General features: G+C 41.0%; 1 pseudogene; it reads right to left on the bottom strand.

The window, feature by feature from the left end:
* Nucleotides 1-151: 151 nt before the first annotated feature.
* Nucleotides 152-2,117, bottom strand: LOC100025490 (splicing factor 3A subunit 1-like; annotated as a pseudogene).
* Nucleotides 2,118-14,765: the final 12,648 nt, after the last annotated feature.

The raw sequence follows: 14,765 nt of genomic DNA, 5'->3' as shown, positions 1-14,765 counted from the left end.
TTTGGTCTTCACTGCCTCTCTCTCTCTTCCTTACCCTCCTCTCCTCTTACCGTTCTTGCTACTCTGTATCTGTTTCCTAAGCCCCCAGTGCTTACAAATGCTCAGACTCTATTGTCTATAGGAGGCTCCAAGGACTTGAGTCTCCTCCCTTTTATAGCACTGCTGTGGCTCCTACAGGAGGGGCTGGTACAAATGCTGTTGGCACAATCATTGGAGGTGGACAGGGTGCCATGATGGGTGGATCAGAGGGTGGCATGGGCATCACATTGATGCTGGGAGCATGGATGATGGGAGGCATAGGGGCTATCACGGAGTCAGGAGGCAGGGGTACCATGGAGGACATGGAGGGCGTGGAGTGACCGGCAGGGCAGAGACAACTGTGGTTCAGACTGGAGGAGGCATCAAGGGCCGACAGGGCATGGATGTGATGGGCAGGGCTGAGGTAGGGATGTTGGGGGCTAAGGGACAGAGGGGACAGCTGTGGGATCTCATTGGGCTTGCTGGGGTCAATATTTTCCATGCTGTTGTTTTCTTGCACCAGCCTCTTGGCCTTGTGGATGGCTTCCATCTGCTCCTGGAGAGTGATGTTGACCTGGGCTACCTGCTGGATTCTGGCCATGCTGCCAGTGTGGCCATCCCAGGTCACCTTCTCTTCAGGCTTCTGGATCTCCTCTTCACCGATCTTTTTGCCAATAGCCGTCTCCCCCACCCCAAAGATATCAATTCACCTCTCTGCCAGCTGCTTCAGGTAGCTCTGGATATCCAGCCCTGGGGCATAGATCTCATCATTCTGCTTCTCCCTGATTGAGTGATCCCATTGCTCTAGCCTGCTCAGGTCCAGCAGGTTGATACGCATGTGTTCCTGCATCTTGCTGGCTGGAATCTTCTCCCTGGTGATGGGGGATACAAGATACTCATCTGGAGTTGGAGCTCGGGGCAGAGGCTTGGAAGCTTTGGGGTCATAGTCTTTGCAGAGGATGGCCTGATGGGGGGTGGATGGCAGTGGTGGAGGCATGGGTGTTTCTGGAGGAGGGGGAACTTTCTGGCTCTTCTCTTCATCTTCAGAACCCTGATCCATGTCCTGCACTTGGGTGTCCTGGTCCAGCTGGGATGAAGGTTCCTTGGTCTTCTCTTGCTTCTCATCCTCATCATCTGATTTCACCTCCATGTCCATTTCCTCACTCTCCCCAAACTTCTCATAAAGCTCCTGGATCAGGATTCGGGCACCCAGCTCCTCCGGGGTGGTAGGCAGTGGGAAATACCCTTGTTCAAGGGACTGGAAGTCCACCGTTTCTACCACCACAAAATTGTGCCAGTCTGTGCGTAGGCCACCCGCTCCTTCTCTTTCTCTTCCTCTCCTGCTCCTGAAATTTGGCCCACTCCACATGGTAACATACCTGATCCAAAACTTCTCTGGGGTTTTCTGCCTCTTTCTTGAGTTTTGTAAATAAGCCTTTTGATGGAATCAGGATCTTGGTATACTGTTCCACCAGCTTAGTGAAGTAATTGAAGAGACTGTGCTGGGGGCACAGGAAATCAAACTGGTAGTTCTTCTGCTCCTTCTGCATCAGCTGGATCAAGAACTGGCGCCCACTGCGGGCCACAAACTGAGCAGTCAGCTTCACCACATCCAGGTCAAAGGCTGAGATGGAGGGGGGGTTGGCAATGAACTCAAACTCTGGAGGGGGCTTCCTGGGAATGATGGTCTCCTGGATCACCTGGACTTGGACTTTCTGGGGCAGCTGTTGCTGAGAGGCCTGTTGCTGTTGCTGCATGACTTTGGGGATGGAAGCCAAGGGCTCCTGTGCCTTCCCTTCCCTGAATTCACTAACTTTGTGCCAGTAATAGACATGGTATGGGTCATCAGGATTGAGGAAGTTGAATTTGGGATTGTTCATTTCATTCTGTCTGATCCTAGCTTCGAATTCAGGACTGTTTCTGGCCACAAAGCTGGCAGTCTTCTGGATAATACTCCTAACCTCAGAAGGCGGGTAGATGATTCTCACAACTGCCTTGGAAGGGGTTGATTCTTCCTTGGAAGCTTCTTCTGAAGGCTGCATGGGTTCCCTGGACACTGGTAGCAGGGATGGTATTGACTGCAACTGTCCTGCCAGCATGTCTGCAGCAAAAGTGAAAATTAGCTTTTGGCCAATAATTTTATTAAATTATGTTGTTGCAATATGTAGTATAACTAGGTAAAATTTTTTTTTTACAAAATGGAGGAAACAATAAAGGAAAATGTGAAGGGGATAGAAAAGTTATTTATCCTATCTTAATCCAGGCAGAGATTAATTCTCTCACCCAGGAAGGCCAGTAATGAGAAATCATGTGGCCTCCTCCAAGATGGAAGCTAGGTGTCTCCAGAAACAAGGAAAGGAGTCAGCCTTACACTCACTGCACAAAGTAGTCCAGTAGAAAGTCCAAATCAAAACCAAACTCCAAGCCCACTATCCAACCCTCAGTCTCCAGATAAGCTGCATCTAAGGCTCTCTCTCTCTCTCTCTCTCTCTCTCTCTCTCTCTCTCTCTCTCTCTCTCTCTCTTCCCCCCCCCCCCAATCAGGAGACTGTCTCCACAAGACTGACTCAACTCCCAGGATCCTTGGGGGTTTTTTGGTGCTTTTTTGTCCCCACCCCTCTTCATAGGGGCCAATCACAGTTTTCAAACTGTCTAGCACTGCCCAGGGGCAGTCCTTGTGGGAACCAGTTCTCCCCTTCTAGAGGGGTGGCTACTCTTCAAGAGGGTTCACACCTTCCTGGCTGTCTGGGTTTCTGAAGGTGTGAACTCTGCTCAGAGGATGCACAAGTTTGGGACTGACTTAGTAGGGTGCAGCTCTAAGTAAGTGATTGTGAGTTCTCCAATACCTTGCTAGCTTGTCACCCAGGACTAGGGAGGATCTTCAATCTTTTGTTGATTCCATTCAAAAGTAGACAAAGGAGAGTTGATCCCTTCTTCACAATGTAAGCAGGGCTACTTCAGTTATGTTAACTCAGAAGAGGCAAAGGGAAGAAAGGATTCCCTTTCCCAAGTGTAAATTCAGAGAGACCAAAGTGTTCCCTTTAAAAGTGTCAAACAGGATGGCTCTGTTGGGCCAAGGTTTGCCATTGACCACCCCCCAGGAACTTGATTCAGCTAGAAGAGCACAGGAAGAACCTGGCCTCACTCTTCTGCCTCAGCCCAAGATGTCCAGGTTTTCTGAAAAAATTCTAATATTTGGGGGTGACATACGCTTTAGATGGAAAGAGTTGGTCTTTTTTACCCTGAGGACTCATTTGGTGCTGTGTAAAGCCCTTTCCTTCCACTCTTCTGGCCTTTGAGTCTTTTCTGACTATTTTCCTGGAGGAGAATTTTAGAGACCTCGTATGTCTCTAGTAGGCCTGGTGCTAGCACAGCAAGCATGCCAAGACAAACCCCCATTTCTCATTGGAAAACTTGGGACCACAGAAACCCTTTAAAGGTTTGTTTTTTGTGTCATGGCCAGATAGCCTTTTGCACTCACATATTAGTTTCCTCTATAGCTCAGCTCCCATTCTGGCCAACCAAGGGACACATAAGATTTCAATCCACATTGAAGTGGCTACTCTGTTTCAGACACTGTGTTAGGCAAAGAGATACATTGATCCTAGAGCCATGACCATGAGTGGTTCCTGCCTCTCAACCTGAGTACTGTCATAAGGTGGTCCATACTCCCAACAATGTTTTTGTGATTTTCTTAACATTTTGAGGTTGTCTCCTGAACAGCTGACTTGTTGAGTCTCTGTCAGGGTAAATTCCTATGGCTGCTTCCCCTGTTGGCCCTCTTTTTGTGAATGTTCCATGTGCTGCTGAAAAGAATGTATATTCCTTTTTGTCCCTATTTATTTTTCTCCACATGTCTACTAACTCTAATTTTTCTAAGATTTCATTCACTTTTCTTACTTCTTTCTTCAAAATATATTCTTTTGTTTTCAATGAATATATTTTAATACTAACTGAAGTACCATTGAAGTGGGAAGCATTCACAAAGTGTCTATTATAAGAAATTGTCAGACACTTAGATAACCTTACTTAACTGCATGTGTGTGGCAATGAGTCCAGGAGATTCAATATCATATAATGCTTTCTGCACAAGTTAAAATAATTCTACCTCTCATTGTAATGGTTATAAACAAAACTATGGGCATCAGAACTGAGAAGCCAAGGCAAAGGAGGAAATAGGAAAGAGTATGGATAGTGAGGAATCAGACTAGTAGTAGGGGTAGCAAAACCAAAATAGTTGACAGAGCTAGTGAGATATTGACATACCCTCTGACATGTTTCAATTTGGCTTTCCTTTACTGATGGGAGGTGGTGCCTAGATGGAAAAAAATAGAATATTTATTCTTCAGTAATGTCCCTTATAGTTGACAGTGAATATTTGTTATGCCAAATTAAGTCTGGCATTATTGCCTGGCACTCTAAAGGTCCAATGGAGTCATAATCCTGCTATGTTTGTAAGAGAGAAAATGTAGACTTAATCTGCCAGAGGAAGAAGACAAGCAGATCCATCATGCTGGAAGACCATTTTGAGTGGGGGAAGGGCAGTAAGAAGAGAGAATTCCAAAGGAAGAAGAGAGGAACTGAGAAGATCCAGACAGTTGAACTCACTTCTCTTTGGGAAGCCCACCAGAGAGGTTGATCTGAGCAAACTTCTGAGCCTGGAGCATCCTCCTGTGAAGCTGGACCCCAGTGAAGACAACCCAGAGTGAATAGGACATAGCCAGAAAGCTATTCACTGTAAGAGGAATTCCTCTAAATTCCTCTAGACAGTCCTTGAACTTAATGATAGCTAGCACAGCTAGGAGTCAGGACAACTCTCACAATTGACCTCAGGGAATCAGGCAGGCAAAGCCTGACCCTGCAAGGCTTGGGAAGAAGAGGTTCAATTGTTATCTTTAGGGATTCCTATTTCTCACCTTCCCAGTTACCTTATCCCTCAACTCACTTGCCCAATCTTCCATGTGTTCCTATAGAATAAATGGCAGTTTACTAAATCCAGGGCCTGCTTCAGAGTGTTCAAGAAAGAAGACTGGGAGTCTGGGGGGAGGAAAGTTACATTCTCTTCTCAGATAGAGGGAGAAGCTGTCTGTCTTATATATATATATATATATATATATATATATATATATATTTTTTTTTTTTTTTTTTCAACCAAGTCTCTGAGGGAACATTAGCCTGTGATTCTGAAGGCAACCGGAGTGTGGTGGGAGAGAATGTGTGGAATATTTCAGTAGATCTTCTTGCCTTTGGAGAATTTTGGTTTAAGATCATTTCTTTAATGTTTACACCAATGACACACTTAATCTCCAGGGCCAAATCTTCTGGTCTCCTGGGGACACAGTGTTTTTAGTTTTACAAAGGTCTTTAGTTACACCCATTTCTTTGTTTGCATTAGAAATCACTGGAGAGAAGCCCTATATATGCAGCTACTGTGGGAAGGCCTTTAGTTACCATGCATCTATCTCACAGTCAACATATGCAAACTCCTAGTATCAAGACTTAAGAATGCAATTATGAGGGTAACGATGGGGGCACAGGCTAGACACCCTAACATCCCACATTGTGTGCCAAGTACATAAGATTCATTTTTCCTTGCATTCCTGCAGTGCTAGGCCCCTCTGCCCTCTCCCCTCATTCTTGATGAGCACAGATAGACACTGAGCATAGTGAAAGTTTGCTCTTCTCATCCATCAGAAAACACCCCGGAAAGGAAATTTAGTAAATGTACTGAATGTGGGAGAGTCTTCAGACTACAATGAATGGGAGAAAAGTAAACTTGGATTTCTTGTCTTAAATACCCGAATCCAGATGAAATTTGCCCAGGTGGCTATGATGTTGTTTGTTCTGTGAGTAAAATAAAACGTTGTAGTTGCAGGGAATTTTAGCACCATTAGAGTGCTGCTAGTCATACAAGTTCAAGTAGCATGGTACTCTAGTTCTGTGTGTAGAAAAATGGCCACTTTTTTTTTAATATGGAAGACTGTTTTTATTTATTTTTTTCAATTACATGTAGAAACAATTTTTGATAATTATTTTCAATTTAATATTCAGATTCTTTCCTCTCTTCCCCCCTCCCCCAGGCAATAAATAGTCTGATATAGAATATACCAATGCTTTCATATGAGATTTCCCTATTACTTATTCCATGACAGAGGATGCACATCAGCCTTCCAATCAAGTCTTGGGAAATAAAGTGGAAGATGGCATACTCTGATCTACAATCAGATTCTAAAAGATCTTTCCTTAGGTGTTGATAGTATTTTTCATCATGAGTCCCTTGGGAATGTCTTGGAAACATTGCTGATAATTTAATCCTTCAGAGTTGATCACTATTCAATATTTCTGTTCCTGTATAGTGTCCTTCCAGTCATCACTTTACATTATATCAGTTCACATATTTTTCTAGACTTTTCCGTGCTCATCCTATTCATCCTTTAGGGCACAATTGTATCCATTTTAACAATATACCACAACTTGTTCAGCCATTCTCAATTAATGGACATCTTCAATGAAGATCAAACTCTTTTACCACTACCACATATAAAAAGAATAACCCAAACCCTTTTTAATAAATAATGTGTAGTCCAACAAAACACTATTGCAGTAGTCATGGCCAGGAAAAATATGGCTCCATCTGCAAAAAACTAAAAAAAATTTTTTTATATCAGTGTTCTTAACATTCCTCCCCACCTTTTGTCACAGACTCCTCTGGAAAGATGGACTATTGCTTATTAACTCTCAGAATAATGTACAACTTTAAAATTAAATGTGCAAAATAAAATCCATAGGATTTAAAAGGGAACCAATTACATGGAAATACATTGATCAAAATGTTAGTTTATGAACCCCAGATTAAGAACACCTGCGATATTTGAAGCATACTTTTGTCTGTTCCTGAGGCATCTTCTGTATCACTTGCTTACCTGCCTAGTGTCCAGGGATCTCCTTTCCCATAACCTTAGATGTGGTACAGATTCGTTACAACTGAGCTGAGAAAATGTTATCTGTCCCAATTGCCACACTCTTCCCTACATCTGGTATTCATGATGCCCTGCTCCAGCACAAATTCTGTCTGATGTGGCTTCAGGACTAATAACCTGCCATATTCTTTTTGTGATTAAAAGACATTTTGAGGGCAAACCTTACTTAAAGGTGAGGCAAAGTTGTGCTCAAGTAGGAAAAGTGCTGGCTTTGGAGTCAAAATATCTGAATTTGAAATCCTTTCTCATTTAAATATGTGATCAGGTCAAGTCAATTCATTCTTGTCTGTTTCCCCCTCTGTAAAATGAGGGTCTTGGACTAGAGGGGCCTCTATGGTGCCTTTCAGTATTGTACTGGTTTCTCATAACCTCATTCTGAGTTTACCTCTCCAGGTGGAAGGAGGCTCAATGTATGTGCCCAGAGTGACAATCTGAACAGAACTTGGTACTGCCACCTTAGATTTAAACTCCAAATGTTTTAGCATCAAGGCATACTGCATCCACACAGAAGCCTAAGAATGTGAAGAGATGCATGATGAGGAGGATTCTTGAAGAGGCTAATTACTCAGTTTGAGGTGAGCCCTGTAGCTGGGAAAGGTCAAGCCATGATGATGGGGCTCATTAGTTTGAGGCTTTGTCTTGGGAGATGTCCCACCGATCTTCATGACTGCTGCCTCTGTCCAGCTCCTGAACTATAAGACACATTCATCCAAGACCATTAGACCATCTTCCTTATGCACATTCTGTCCCTGTGTGTGCTGTTCTGATTAAAAATTTAATACTGAAAGCTACCTTCATGCTTGCTGAGGGGAAAAAATGAAACTTAAGACCATCTTCACTCCATCTATTTCTTCAATAGAGTGGGGTCATCAGTTTGCTGTTGTCAATTTTGTGACTATGTAGATGAGTAGAGTGAAATCCTCTCTGTCCTGTGCCTGGGATGTTGAAGCTTCAGCCAGGGCAGGGTACCCTTTATTAGAGAGGGGAAAGTCTTCCATTCAAACCACTAAATTCTTGTCATGAGCTCTCTGCCTTTGTAAACTTTGGAAAGTAAAAAAATATATGAAAATACCCCAAGTATCTCCCTCCCTGCACTAAAGAAGGAGCCATTTGACAAAGATAAGTGCATGTATGGAATTATCTTGCTTATCCTTTCTCTGGAGGTGACATTTATGATGTATTCCCAAAAATATTTTCTGTATGTAAAATTCTTAGTTCTGCTCATTGACTTTTTATAACCTCTTGTAGGTCTTTCAAAATTGCTTCCCACTGTGGTCCGGGTCCCAACACATCCTGGTTAGCCTAGGAATGACTGTTGTCAACAACTCTTTTGTAGCTGGCAGTTCTTTGGTACCTTATCATGAAATCAAAATAGATTATTTCCATTTTTCATGAGTGTTATTTGAAAGATCAGGCCACAAGCCTGTAAGCCCCCATTGGGTCAAATCTACACAATGTTTGTGGGGTTCAAAGAAAGCTACAGATATTACCTGCCCTGAAGGAGCCTCACATTCTAATGGAGGCTAAAGATAAAGTACAACCTGGACTAGGACATCAGGAAGTAGTCCTGTGAAATACATGACTTGTTCTTAGACCTGAGTGTTTCCTATTGACTTTCTGACCTTGAAGGATCTTCATGCTTTTTTTCCTTGATTCTGAGTTTCTTGGCTTCCTCCTAAAGGAAAACACCAGCAAACTAGTCAGAGGGGTGTATCACAGAAGCTTTAGTGTATCCAAAATGAGGATATGCCTCTATTAACTAGTGTGGCATTTAAAGGGGGATTATGAAGGTTTTCTTGTGAGATGAAAACTTCCTACTTGCCCTCATAGTATGACATTCTGTCCCCCTCGACCAAACACAACCCTTTCTGTATGCCTGAACCTCGGGAATCTCATCACAACCCTTCAGCACAGCTATGATCATGGGTGCTGCCTGCCTGTAACTTGGAATCCTCAGGGTGGAAGACAGTCAGATTTCTTGAGTACCCAATGGAACATCTATGTCCTTGTTTATGCCTCTGGTGCTCTACCCATTGTCACCCTCTGTCCAATGTTCTTGTGCCAAGTATTTCTGGAGACCTTTGGATTCTCTGAAAGGACCTCTGAAAGATATGGAACAACATGAACATATGACCATATGTCTCAATTAGTACAGAGTTCTCAATGTTCTATGGACTACCCCAGAACTAGAAACACATGTAGGGCAGCAGGTTTGACCTTGGGGGCCATGACAGAATAGAAATTCTTATTTAGATAAGACTGGCATTTCCATTGCCTAAACACTATCCAAGCTCTCTAAACAAGGGACAAGTGATGATAGGACAGTGAGCAGAAGTGAGGCAAACCTATTAACAAGTATTCCATGGAAAATCCTTTCCTTCAGTCCTCAATGCTCTGTATTAGTTCTAAGGCAGAAGAGGAATAAGCCTGGGCAATGGGGGTTAGGTGACTTGACCAGGATCACACATCTAAGATGTGTCTGAGGGTAGATTTGAACCCAGCACCTCCATCTCTAGGCCTGGCTCTCAATCTGCTGAGCCACCCAGATGTCCCCCCAAATATAGTCTTTTGAGAGACAGATGTGATTTTATCTTTCAGGTGCCTTAGTAGAATACTTTATTACTGGGAGGAGTTGGGCATCAAAATCCTTTTCTCCCATTGTCTATTCAAGGAACAATACCTGTACAAGTGACTGAGAAATGAATGTACCTGGAGTCTTCTTGTGAGCTTATTCCATTTTTGCTAGCCTCACTGCAATGAACCTGGAAGCAGCTTGCCTGGTTCCCTTCTAAGGGCCATCTTACTTGTGGGAGGGCACAAGCTATTCTTTTGAAGGTCCCAGATGATGGTTGTTATGCCTACCAACCTGCTTACATGATAGCCAGCATCTCCTGGCTTATTTGCCTTGGGCTTTGATAGTCTCTTTCCTAGAAGGGAGTAAATCTTTTAGTCTGGGATTAAAGAATTTAAAATTTGCCCCTCGGTCATTATTATTCGATGCACCATCAAGCCTCAGCATCTCCTCAGTCTTTCTTATTCTTTCTTTTAAATTATTTTTGCTATATACTTAATTATACAATACTGACTGTTATTGTTTACATTTTTTAAATGCACTTCCCACCTCCTACTGGACATACATAAACTCCAGTATTTGATAAATTTGCAATGGAATTCATGTGGATTTGGCTAGAAAATAGCCTTCAGTGACTTTTCTGGAACAGAACTGGGACTTGTTTATTTTTATCATTCTGTATCTTTTTTTGGTAAGCCATAAATCTTATGGCCTCCATCTCCTAGATACCTGGAGTAATGAAAGAAATGTGGTAATTCTTTTGTCATGAGATTCATGTTTTTCATTTATCTTCTATGTGGCTTCAGTAATGCTTTGGCAAAGTAGTGGACCTGGGGAATCTGTTAAACTTATAACTGTGAGTCCTAAAGCTTTTATCAGTTCACGGAAAAAAATTTAGAGGGGGTTCACTTATCTATCCTCTTATTTTGATCCTCTTTTAATGCTCCTAAACATTTAATGGAATTTTGCAAAAATAAGAGTGAAAATTAATCCCGTGTGACACATAAGCAGATATGTCTGGATTTTGCCAGGGGTTTTTTACCAAAGGAACATGAATAGATCCTGAGCCTCAGGTATGTATTCACTCTCCATTCATAGTGGCAAGTTGGGTGTGGCTGTGAAAAAGACCATCTAATCTCTCCAAATAGAGAACATAATTTTGCTAGGTGAGCCAGTTGCAACCATTTTTCTTATCTGGGTTGGGTTTTACAAGGCTTATTGGCCAGGACAAAGTGCTTCGTTTCCCCCATAGTCCTTGTTTTAGCTCTTTGCTTTTTTCTTTTCTATATGGGACAAGTATATCTTTCTTACACACAAAAGAAATGCATTAAGACTAAAGCTGTTGACAAGGTAACTAAAACAGGATTTACTAAGCACAGCTATATTGATGCTCTCCCCAGAGGTCTATTCAAACACCAGCAGAACATAAAACAACTTATATTTGATCATATGATATTACCTCTGTTCTTCACTGTCCAAATAACTATCAATTTTCTTTCAATAAAAGCAAGGGATCTGACCGATACATTTGATAGTCACTTTTTCCCCATGAACAATATCAGCTAGTACTCACATAATATTCTGGGGGTTGTAGAGGACTTTACAAATACTTTCCTTTCAATGTTGCCCAAGGAATTCTCTATTCACCATTTAGCCTCAACATAAATCAGGATTTCTACACATTTTATACTCCTCAAGCTGTCTCCAGTTTGGAATCCATCTTTTAAGACACTTATTCTAAAATCTTATTGAAAGGAAACTGTAGGAGTGAAATCTTTTTAAATACCCAGCAAAAGGAAGTTTATTTAGCCGTAATGGAAGATTCTTCTGTAGTATAGCATTATCTAAAGGTCTTCTGTATGCCATGAGTGCTGTTGAGAATAGGGTTGGATACCATCTCTCCCAGGCCAATTGTCTTTTTTTAACAATTCAATTTTTCTTAATTTATGGCTCTGAATATTATGCATCCCATTTCCCTCTCCCTTCCACATTGAGAAAGCAGGGGAAACCAAACTATTAAGGTATGAATATTTAAAACAAATTTCTACATTAGTCTCCAAGTCTGTCTACCCCTTGGATCCCTCACCACTATCTGGAGCTTTGTGGAAACAGTTGGTGTAAGTGGTTCCATTTTGTTAAGAGTTAGTCTTTCAAAGTTGTTTCCCTTTAAAATATTCTACAACTTGCTCCCTGCTTTCTCCCTTTGCTTTCATCAGTCCATACAAGCCTTTATATTATTTTCTGAAGTTTTTTAGGTGGAGGTAGGGGAATCTTTTATATGATTTGTTGACTCTTACTTGGTATTGTGACAAGGAAATCACTTTAAAAGACTGATATATATTAATTTAAGGTCGCCAAGAAATTCAGCTATGTAATTCCTAAATGAAAACTCAAGTCAGCAGTCAACCTTTTATGGAGTTTAATTACAAACAGGATGAAGAAAGGTATTAGAGATAGAGAGAGAGAGAGGGAGAGAGAAAGGGGAGAGAAGGGAATAGGGCTTAAATCCCCCCTCTGTTTAGGCTGGGCCAAAAGGCCCAAGCCCTTAGATAGCTGAGGCAAAGAAAAGAGATCAGTCTCTATCACTCACGTGACCAAAATGGAGAAACAGTCTCAGGGGCCTCCACCTCCAGCTTCCTTCAGAGCAAGCTTCTCAGAGCACCACCTCTCAGAGCAAAACCTCTCCAACCAACCACCCCCTGTCCTCAGACCTCGCTATCTTTAAGGAAAACATCCAAGTTCCCTCCCCTCAGTTCTCACATCCACCAATCACTGTCCATGTCTTCCCTGTGCCAATGGTGGCTCTAGCTTAACCCAGGACCGCCCAGAGGTCTGTGGCTTTGCACATGTCTGTTGAAGGTCATATTCTCAAATAATTAAATCTTGATCCTTTGCTGCAGCCCTTCCTAAATCCTGTTACCCTGAGTAGGGTGGAGATTGGAATAATTAAATTTTGATCTATGCTGCAGCCCTTTCCATTGTTAGCAAAAGGTTTCTGTCCTAAAGTAATCTTAAGAAGGGAGGAGGAGGAACCTCCCTTGCCAATGGGGTTCACATTCCAATAGAGTTCCCACTATCAGTATGAAATTTTCCAAGTATGAAATTTCCCAATGGTGAAATTTCCAACATTTATAAGTCTAAGAAATTTTAAGGTTTACAATCCCCCCTGATGATCATTGGGAAACTAGTCTCCCCATTGAACATTTAACATAATCATTTTGTAGTTCTAAATGCACTTCTAACTATAGATATACACAATATTCAATTTTCTAAGAGAAATTAGAATAGTGAGAGAGGAAATAGAAAAGAAAGCAAAACCAATGTTTTGCTAGGCGCATTAACAGAAAGCCAAATTATGGGAAGTCCCTTTTGGCATAAATGTGTACAATTACAATAAATGTTCAATCAAAAGTTCAGTCCAATCAATCATATCCAAAGTTCATTCTTGATCTTCTTGATGAAGTGTAGGTTTTAGGCATCTTTCTGCAACAGTTCATTCTATGGATATAAAAGTTTCAAGCTTCTTTCTTGAAGATCTTTTCTCGAACAGAATCAAAATCTTGAATGTTTTACAAAAGTACAATCTTAAACAAAATTCAAAATTCTTGGATTTTTATAAAAATACAATCTTAAACAAAAAAAAATTCAAAAATTAAAAAAAATTCTTAGATTAAAATACAATCCCCCCTGAAGTAAGTATTAAAAAAATATCAAGTTTAGTTCAGAATGCAATGTTCAGTTATGGGGGTGTATGTGTCAATTATCAAAAGAATAGAAAAATAATCAAAAACATAAGAAAAATTCAAAATAGGCCTTGTATAGGTCTAGTTTAAATTAATTTCTATCCCACAAGTATGTAGGACAGAATGCAGTAATATTTCACTTAGCCATTTGTAGCCAAGACTACAGGAAGTTGCCATAATATAAGAAGAAAAGAATTAGAATTCTATTTTGATGGGGAAATGTCATTCCCTCGTCTGATTTTTTTTTCTCAGGGATATAGGGAGCCAGCATGATAGTCAAGCTTTGTACTTGTTTGAGTACTTCGTAAAGAGTGTAGATACAAGGAAGTCCTACGACTTAAACATAAGTTAAGCGTCGCAACCTCGAGTCTCACTTTAATATTTCTTGTGTGCTCTATTGGCACTATTCAGGTTTAGTCTGTGCTCCTTGTTTTTATCCCTTTTCCTGGAATCAGACACAAACATTAATCACAGTCCTATAATATTTTATCAATAAATGGCAGGTTCCCATAGTTTAAAGCTTTTAGGCATATATTGATATTATAGCAAGAGTATATATATTAACTTGTATTACTTCAGGAAAAAAATAATATTAATATTAATTATGTGTACCTTCAGTACAAAAAATGAGAAAAAATTCAAATATTCTGATCAAAAAAAAAGAAAAGAAATAAGAAAAAATAAGAAAAAAATCAGTAATTCAATATATTCTTGAAAAAACAGCATCCATTTGTCTATGGATTATTATCTCCAATTCATATGATAAGATATAGTCAATAAGTCTCAGCAGAAGGTGCTTTCTTCACATGTGAGCAGTGAATCCAAGAGTCTCTTTCTTCAATCTTTATAGATGTTGGAGTAGTTAATAATATTTGGAATGGTCCTTCCCATGAAGGTTGAGTTATTCCAGTTCGCTTGAAATTCTTAATATAAACTTTATCTCCTGGGTTCAGGTCATGCAAAGAAAAGTCTAATGGTCCAGCTTGTACTGCAGCTCCGGATTCATGAAGTTCACGTAGTTTGTGCTGTAACTCCTGTATATAGGAAGCAATAGTAATATCTCCCCCTAATAGCGATGTATAAGCCGGGGAGAAAGGCTTAGCCTGTATAGGCGGATGTCCAAAAAGCATCTCAAATGGTGAAATATGTAAGTCTCCTCTAGGCCTGCTTCTAAGATAAAATAGGGCCAGAGGGAGAATTTCAGGCCATTTTAAATGGGTCTCAGTGCATAATTTGCGAATCATAGTCTTAAGTTCTTTATTCATCCTCTCCACTTGGCCTGAGCTCTGGGGGTGATATGGAACATGGAATTTTGGAGTTATCCCCAAGCAAGAATATATTTGGTTTAAGACAGAATCGGTAAAATGACTCCCTCTATCGGAGTCAATACATGCTGGCAGGCCAAAACGAGGAATAATTTCTTTTAAAAGTATCTTTGCAACAAAATCTGCTG

This window comes from Monodelphis domestica, chromosome 3, assembly GCF_027887165.1.
Source record: "Monodelphis domestica isolate mMonDom1 chromosome 3, mMonDom1.pri, whole genome shotgun sequence".
Lineage (NCBI taxonomy): Eukaryota > Metazoa > Chordata > Mammalia > Didelphimorphia > Didelphidae > Monodelphis > Monodelphis domestica.
Note: the sequence above shows the minus strand (reverse complement) of the source record. Positions and strands in the feature narration are given on the sequence as shown.